This window comes from Dreissena polymorpha, chromosome 12 (assembly GCF_020536995.1).
Source record: "Dreissena polymorpha isolate Duluth1 chromosome 12, UMN_Dpol_1.0, whole genome shotgun sequence".
NCBI lineage: Eukaryota > Metazoa > Mollusca > Bivalvia > Myida > Dreissenidae > Dreissena > Dreissena polymorpha.
The window spans coordinates 44,815,774-44,825,303 of record NC_068366.1 but is presented as its reverse complement, the minus strand read 5'-3'; positions in this window follow the sequence as shown (position 1 = coordinate 44,825,303).

Genomic DNA, 9,530 nt, shown 5'->3' with positions numbered 1-9,530 from the left:
TTCGTTTTTAATAAACATATCAAAATGTTCGACATTATATATAATGGTTTTTCCAATCGCAATAAGAAGGGTTTTATGCAAGAAAGATACCGTTCCGACTGACCAAAATCCACATCCATCTGCTTATGTTTGCCACATCATATTTGCAGCTATTCATTTTGCCTATAACTATGTTCATTAGGAAGTTTTATATCTGCTTTAATATCATCTATCTGTCTGCTGGAAACCACAGGCGAAACGATCTATATAAGTCTTTCGTACACGCGAAGTTCTTTGAGGCGCATGTCTTGGTCTCAATTCAAATCCCATAAATATAGCCTTTGATACATAGACTGTCGATTGCTATTACAGAAACCAAGATGCCTCGAGATGGTATACCTAGGTAGAGCAACTATTTAATTGCAAATTGCAAGAAGACGGAAGCATGGTGTAATATGATTACGTATTTAAAATAATGTTTTCATTAACTGTGCTCACGATATAGGTAACACTCCCGACAATTTTGATCATACCCATGAAAGTATTCAAGAAAATAAGGAAAAGAGTATTAATTATCATTAAAGTTAACATCCGTAAATGAGCATTGTATATACTGGCAGATATATAAAATGAATGTTGAAATTGATTTAGGTCATTATATGTCTTTTAATATGGTAAAAGTAGCCATTTTATTGTAATCGGTTACATATGTCGTTTATTATTGATAATGAAGATATTGATATGTGTAATAAAATTTCATTGATTTAAGTTGCATTCGGTTATAAAAATGAACAAGGTGACAATGCATAAGCCGTGTAAGATCTTCGGCACAATTGATAAAGTAATTCATGACACAATGCATGCATTATTGGTAAATCGAAGTCTTACGGCCAGATATAAGGACCACCTCCGTTCAAAAGCGCACGAGAACAATGAGGATAAACTTGGGGGCCTTTCTCCTGAAAACATCATAAGGGGTTTCAATGATCCCAAATATCAGCAAACTATATTTATATATGCGTAATTTAATAAAAGGATATTAACATTAGAAGCAAGTGTATTCTTGAGAGTTATCAAGATCATATGGCGAGAAATATATTTTACAAACTTAATGCAACATCAGCTGTATCGATAGGGGAGAATTGGTATTATTGCACGATATCCTTTATTTGCTGTGAACATCCCGCGAAGAAAATGGGTGTTCTATCTGTTAGTCCATGTTAGGTAACAAAATAGTTTTTACACTTTATGACATAATTTTAAATACATGTATACCATGGCTTTACTTTCTGTGAAAGCTATGCGTGTACGTCTATAAGAATGGTAAGCATAAACATGTGGCATTATGTGAATTATTTTTAAAGTAAATACGAAGTGTTTATTTATCATAGAAATCTTCACATAGCAAACATATACCTCTTCAATATTATATCGTTATTATTATATATTACAAAGAGTGCCCCTGGAATATGATGCAGTTATTAATAATAACCTTTATTTTTGACTGCTGTACAAAATTAGGATCGAATACATACTTTTTATAAACTGATTAACTACATTTATACATTATTAAAATATTAATTTTGTTTAAAGTTTACTCACCTATGTACAAGATCGTATATACATTTTGCTTCCATGATAGCAGGTTGTCAAACAAATGAAATATTTGAGCATACTTTCTTTCCATGTTAATAAACTAACCGTTACCAGCATGCACAGACCAACTGCTATATAAGTTTACTTCTAGTGTTGATTTTCCGCGGAAAACTACATAAGAGCATTTGACACTTCTTCGTGACTTCTTAAGACTCGATCGTATTATTGTTTAGGATAATCAATTTATTCATGAAAATAGGGATAATTTCAATAGATTAACATCCAGACGATACAAAATAAGATACACTTTTTTAATCCATTCTAGAGATTATTTAATTCCAACTACGGAAAAATGTAAATGCCTCTTTTTAGAATATTCTACTAATCTTCGAAGCCATAGTTAATGAAAAAAATCCTTAATTGGTAAAATAGCGTCTCCGGAGAAATAAAATAGATGTTCGAGAAGAATAATTTCATTTAATACAATCTCTTGTGGTGAAGCTCTGCTACTTTCCCAACAAATATGAATCAACTGTTCATATAACAAATAGGGTTCATGTATGATCAATCACTTTCTACGTTTAAAGCATCATCTCAAAAGTAGGTAAACAAAAGTTGTGCGGTATTAGCATATATTACATAATAAAAGAGAAACAATACTACCGATTTGGTAAGTATGTCTTTTATAGTTTCTCTTCAGACAAAATATGTCGATGTGTGTGGAGTTAACCGAGTATCCTCCATAGGCCCTAAGCATTAATAGTATATCTTCATTAACATCTGTAAGATAAATGAGCGGAAAATGTGTCCGTCCGCTCTAACAATTTATTTTTCATAACAATTATGAACACACGTGTTCATTCATTTGCCTTCGACTGTGTTTTCATGTTACATTATGTAGTAATTTTAAAATGTGTACTTGACTAGTTTTCTAGAATATCACAGCATTCTGCTGCAATAAAACAAACATTTCTTACACCATTAAAGGGGCCTTTTCACAGATTTTGGCATTTTTTTAACTTATTCATTAAATGCTTTATATTGATAAATGTAAATATAGGATCGTAAAAGCTCCAGTAAAAAATCAAGAAAAAAATTTAAAAAAGGAAAAGAACATTGTCCGGAGTAGGTTTCGAACCAGTGACCCCTAGAGTCCTGCCAGAGTCCTGAAGTAAAAACGCTTTAGCCTACTGAGCTATTCCGCCGAGTACACATTCGTGACGTATTTTATACTTTATATAAGCAATCTTCGTAGTTTCACAAAATTTAACGACAAAAACAGAACTCTCCAAATTATTCAATCGTTTCGCGTTGCAACGCTTTATAATTTTTAGGTTTTAAAATCGTCAAAAGATGCATATAATGGCTATATTAGAGCATGGTTAATGTTCAGTATTACTGTTTCCTCACAAATATCATAACTAAAACGAAAACTTACGAATCTGAAACAACTTTTTTCAATTTTGTCAATTTACCAAAGCGTGAAAAGATCCCTTTAAGATATATATGACGTTATAATTATATAATGGCGATGTAGAACGACTTGAATAGACGCACAACTAACAGCATTTACGGCGTTTCGTTTCTTTTTTTTAGATACTTATTGGAAAAACAAAAATGATTTCGACAGTTGCCTTTATTTAAGAAAGTCACGTCGGAAACCTTATATGAACGACATCGCTCACCGTTCAAATGTGCACACGCGTAAATAGTACCCAGTAACGTGTGACTAACAATCAACGCAAGGGTAGTTAAAATGTTTCACAACGACATCCACGCTTTCTATAGTCTAAGTAGCAGCAAAAACCCTTATGTTTCTAACATGCATTAAAGATGCAGATCGACAGTTGTAATACTAAGTTGACGTAGGTTCTTTCAATATTACTTCTATGAATGTATGGTACAAAGACCATGTTCATTAATATCAGAATGTCAAGGGAGTTAAAGGCGATTTAAATCAGTGTCAAATTGCCCATCAACGATTCTCCAACAAAGTGGTTTTTCCAAACCAGTTGTTCATAAAACGATAAAACTCAGAGCAAATGAAATAATGGACCCGAGCAGAAGTATCACGTTATAACACAATCAAAATAATGTCTTTCAATCCGGCTTTGTACAAAGTCGGGGAATATATCGAGACATTTGATATCAGGAAACTCCTGTTATGTGCGTACATTCGTAAAAAGAAATTGACAAAGGGCCGGAAGGTTTATGGAACTTTCGATTTACTTCTCTTTCAACTGAAGTTATTTCTGGAAATCCATTTGTGAAGTCTCAACAGATTTGCGGCTATCAGAGCAATTATTCACAATGTCAATAATGTGCATGGTTTAGCAGAGAGCGAAAAGGTCTGTATAGATTTTCTAATAAAAATGTTATCAAATTATTGTAAGAAATGGTTCGAGATTCACTGACGGTCAAAACCAGCAATACTGGTGTCAATTTAAAATAACATGTGACCAAACATTTTCCCCCAAAACAGTACACCAAGTTATTTGAGATTTATGTTAAATTTTTATGTTGCTTTGTTCTGCGTGCGCGCGTCCGTGCGTGCGTGTTCTAAATCATCGAATAAGTGACTGTCCAAATTATGGTAATAGCACGTTTAAATGACGATTCATACTGACGCATTGAAATAATGCGTACACGGAGATGACGTTCATTTTGACGATACGAGAAACATAAGAATAGCGCACCTTGCACTAAACATACAATATAACTCGTTAGTAAGAAAGTGTTAACTATACAATACAATTTACTTTAAGTTAGCGATGTTTGAAGAGCACGTTGTTTATCAAAGAATGGGTATATGTATTTGGTATAAGTGTAAATTGTATTTTAAACTATGAACAGAATCATGCATATAATTCTTCGCAGATTGAATTTTATGTAACGATTGAATTTCTATATGACAAATACTGTAGGCACTTAACAGGTACCATAGTTGTTAAGTATTAAAATACAAATAAATGTGCATTTACATATCCGTAATGTCACTTTGAACAAAAATCAGATTGTATTCAATATGCCATAAATGGTCTGCAAACAAATCAGATAATACAATTTATTATTTTGAAGGTTTTATCACACATAATTCCAATGTGTTAATTGAAAATAATTTTTCCCACATATCATTTTGTTAGTACTAAGAACAAACATGTTATTTTATTTAAAAAAAAAACGGAAAGCATATTAATCATGACGTATATTGCTTTGATAACGGAAACTGTAACGCCTCACTTACGCCAGGTGTACCGGTTTAGGTGAAACGACAGTGCGTCACGTAGCGTTATGCAAATAACAATATCCATTTGAAAATACAATGCTTATCACTAGAACAACTACTGACAAAAGAATCCATTGAGCCTTCAATAGCATCCTTTGAATGTCTTATCCAAAGCCCTCCTTATCGCTTATACAATTTGCAAGTGAATAAATTGAATTTTATTAAGCCTTTGACATCGTTACGTCCCTCATCAGGGCGACATAAATGTTGTCAGTAACGAGATTTTAATAAAATGTCTAGAATTTAATTAAATGCAAATATGTTATGTTAGTCAAAAGAACCAAAATATCAGCGTTTAAGCATCTTCCGTCCCTATTGTTATACAGTTTGTTCCAATACTTGCAGTAGGTAACAGTTGCATGTGCTTTTAGAAAATAATAAAAGATCTTGAGACGCTCGTAAATGACAGATCTGTCAATCTCATTGATATACAACTTCCGTCTTATTGATGCGAGCTGCAACAATCTATATTGTTATATACCTTAATATTTGCTAGTCAGTAAAAGTTATACCTCTAAAACAAAACTCATTTATTAATTATATACGAGACTTAAAACCAGTTGATAGTATCGTTTCTATCATCGCAATTGACAGGGATTTTAAAGAATGTTACCTTGATAAAAAAGGAAAACATTTTATCAATAGGTAACTTTATCATATTTGCGGCTTAATATTTGAACTCTAACTATGATCATAACAAATCTATAAATTTCATATCATCTGTCTGGTAGATAACCACACGCAAAACGATTAATATTGGAGAATACTTAGTGACACACGTCTTCCGTTCGCGTAAAGTTATTGCACGCGCCTTTCTTTGTCTCAATTTAATGCTCATAAATAGAACCTTTGAATAATGGACTGTTGAAGCCATACTCATTTCTGTTAAAGACAAGTATATACTACGTTTGAGACGTTAAAAAAAATGCATTTTATTTCTTGACTAATAAATGGAGTCTAAATACTCCGAATCTATTTTGTTTGAGATGTGATATAATAAGTATTATTTTATCTTGGTGTAGTTAAGTTCAAACCTATTTATTTTAGCTCAATTAGATCGACGGCCTTAAGCTTAATGAAAGTCCGTTTCCTATGACTTAGAACCAGAACTTGGTGAATTTTGAGGAGATCGAAAGAAAGCTCACACTATTCGGATCAAATTAGTGCGACGTTCAGGTCGCTAGGCGAACACCATATCCACTACGCCACGGCAACCTTTAAATATAATTAAATAATATTAAATTATGGATTTATTAAACATATCATTTAATGTGGATACTATATTGGGGAATTGTGTATTATTTACTTACTAGATGATGCACGCTATGAATTGTGTTCATATAATATATATTGTAAGTGCCAATCGAGCAAATAGGCCCCACTCAAGTACATCTACATAAGATTTCGCATGACACAAGCGCTGTAAGCGCTTGTTGTGAGCATAGAACATGTAAGCCCTTTATATTAACATTAATACATCTACAACTCTTAAAGGGACTGTTAACCACGAATGACGAAAAAATAAAAGTTCATTACTTGAAAAAAGTTCATATTTTCAGTATATTCGGTAATACAATTTCGCGATGTGAAATCGAAAGTACATAGCGAAAATAGGTGACATAACGATATACACACTATAAATAACGAAAGTAGATCGATCATTTAATATATATAATATATTCAATTCACTACGCATGTGCAATTTGCATTCTTGGGTTTACCACGTGACGATGATGATCAATCTAATGGCGTCATTTATAGTTAACTGGTAGTAACCTGGTAGACATACCCAGTAAAATTTAATACCGAATATACTGAAATAAGAAAACTTAACAACTTTTTGCAAGTAATGTAATATACCAGTCGTGATATTTTAATCAATATAAACTAATAATTGTAAACAAAATACGGTATTTTACAACTATTCTTTTCTTCGTCGTCGTGGTTGACAGTCCCTTTAAACAAACGTATTATGCACACTCGTTCACCAAAAAGTGTCAGAATATGGGTCGATACATATAGTTTTATTTTTCTCTAGATAAAAGTAAACGTGAAGTAACAATAAATTAACCATTTTTAACCGGAAGTATTACTCGTGATATATACTGCTAGAATTTGACACAAAACCGTCAAAGTAATTTAACTGTAAATTAACTTCCTAGACAGTAAAGGTATTACTGAAAACCCATTGTTGAATAATCATCAGATTGGCGGATATTGGATCTATTGTTCGTGATTATGAAGAAAGTTGCTACACGTAGCTATATGCAATAGGTAGCCGTATGTAATAGCTGTTAGTGTTTGATTTCACAGAACTGTAACGGCTAAAGATTTATCGAAAGTTCAATGGGGCGCTTACTATTATTACAATTTAATTTCGAATCTAAAAACCTTATCTCGCGTCATTTTATATTAACATGTGTTGCAAACATATTGTCGACTGGCGAATTATTTCACTTGTATGTAATTATTTTTGAAAATACAAACATACACATATGTATACTAACATAAAAAACGCGATGATGCGATAGTTGATACCTGACATATGACGAGCATTACTTGTTGTCATTATTCATTTTTACACCATTCACTGGTCATACATTTCTTGTGAGTCATAGTCACACAATCAACAGTTTATGATAACAACAAATTCAATGACGCTTCATATTGCCACATTGAAATGATAAAGAAATGAAAACTACGTTCAGTTTGCTCGGGGACTCTTGTTTGCATTTCGAATTGTGGCAAATAATACGCAAAATAAACATTCACAAAATGCATTAATAATTAAATATACCCATGTATGTATACATTGTTTGGGGAAAAATATCCAACTAAATTGACAGATAGTAGACATACGAATATATACGGAATATTACGCTAGTCAATTGTTCCAAGAGTTTGTATCACTCGGGTGGCTTGTGTGATGACGTATCACACGACAGGCGGAGCCTCGAGTGTGATGCGAAATAGCACAAGCCACGAGAGTGATACAAACTCTTGGAACAATTGACTAGCGTAATATTCCTTTTAATATATACAACAACTATCGAAAACAGTAAACAATTGTATTGTTTACTTTAACAAAACTGACAAAACAATGACACAAACGGTACGCCATACTTTTTAAGACGCGTATGAATACAGTTTATGTAAATTAACGTGCAAAAATTCGAACCGGGAAAACACAGGTTTCCGACACGCTTACCTTAATGCCATCGTTAATCCAATGTTTATAACAATTAAGTTGACATTTTTAATCCGATGTTTATAACAAAAACGTTGAAACGATATGCACCTCCACTTCTATTCTTCAATGTCTTTATCGAAACTTAGTTTAATCCACACTATTTTATTGTATTCCTATCGAAATCAACATTTAAGCATAATAAACACACACTCCAAAATACGTTTTGAATTCGTTTGATATTTTTAACAAATAGTTTACTGTTAAACAAGAGATGTGTTTGTAAAAAACACAATGCCCCCTATTGCGCCGCTTTGAAGCCATAAATTTGACCTTTGACCTTGAAGGATGACCTTGACCTTGACCTTTCACCACTCAAAATTTGCAGCTCCATGAGATACACATGCGTGCCAAATATCAAGTTGATATCGTCAATATTGCAAAAGTTATGAAGAAGGTTAAAGTATTGATTAAAGTTTTTGAATTTGTTTTTTTGACCTTTGACCTTGAAGGATGACCTTGACCTTGACCTTTCACCACTCAAAAAAAGCAGCTCCATGAGATACACATGCATGCTAAATATCAAGTTGCTATCTTAAATATTGCACAAGTTATGACCAAGGTTAAAGTTTTGGTTAAAGTTTTGAGACACACACACAAATACAATGACAGACAGGCCAAAAACAATATACCCCCGATCTTTCGATCCGGGGGCATAAAAACACCACGCCCGACATGTCCTTAAATTCCAGAGAGTTTAGATAAAACTATTGTGTTTCGTCAAAGAAATGACGTCACACGATGTACAACGTAATATATTTCGTCATATAAAATATTTATATTTTCGGTGCGCGGAATGTGACGTCATTAAATCGGTCGAAGTAGTCCGGCTAGTATGGTAATACGGAATTGGAAACAGCGAGTAGCGTAATACGGGATTTTTTATTTCAACGATTGATACAACCTGTATTTTGTTAAATGCATTAAACAGGTATATAATTAAGACGTTACGAAAGCTCCAGACCGATACCGATTCACTTTAATGTCAGAAAGCACGACAGCTACTGTTTTGATAATGAATAATTGACATTGGGAGTCTTTACATCTGCCTGTTGTCATGGTGTTGCGTCGTTTATCTAACTCATAGGCGGCATATTAAATGGGAATCCAACAATTAACGACCTTACAAATAATATATGAATGCTTCTTGATATTCAATTCCACTTGTTAAGTTTAATCAAAACCGTCCAGATCGCTTGCACTATTTGCTTTAATAATAACTTAATAAATTGCATTCAACATGCCTGTTAACGTCCTCAATGTTTCTATCAAGTCAGGATAATACTCACTAGGATTACATTGCGCAGCTAAACAGTAAAAATATGCAGAGCATTGTAACTATAAGGTATGACGTAATAATACAATGCACCATACTGTAACATTCAGATTATCTCCATTTGACTTCAGGAAAACATCTGATGA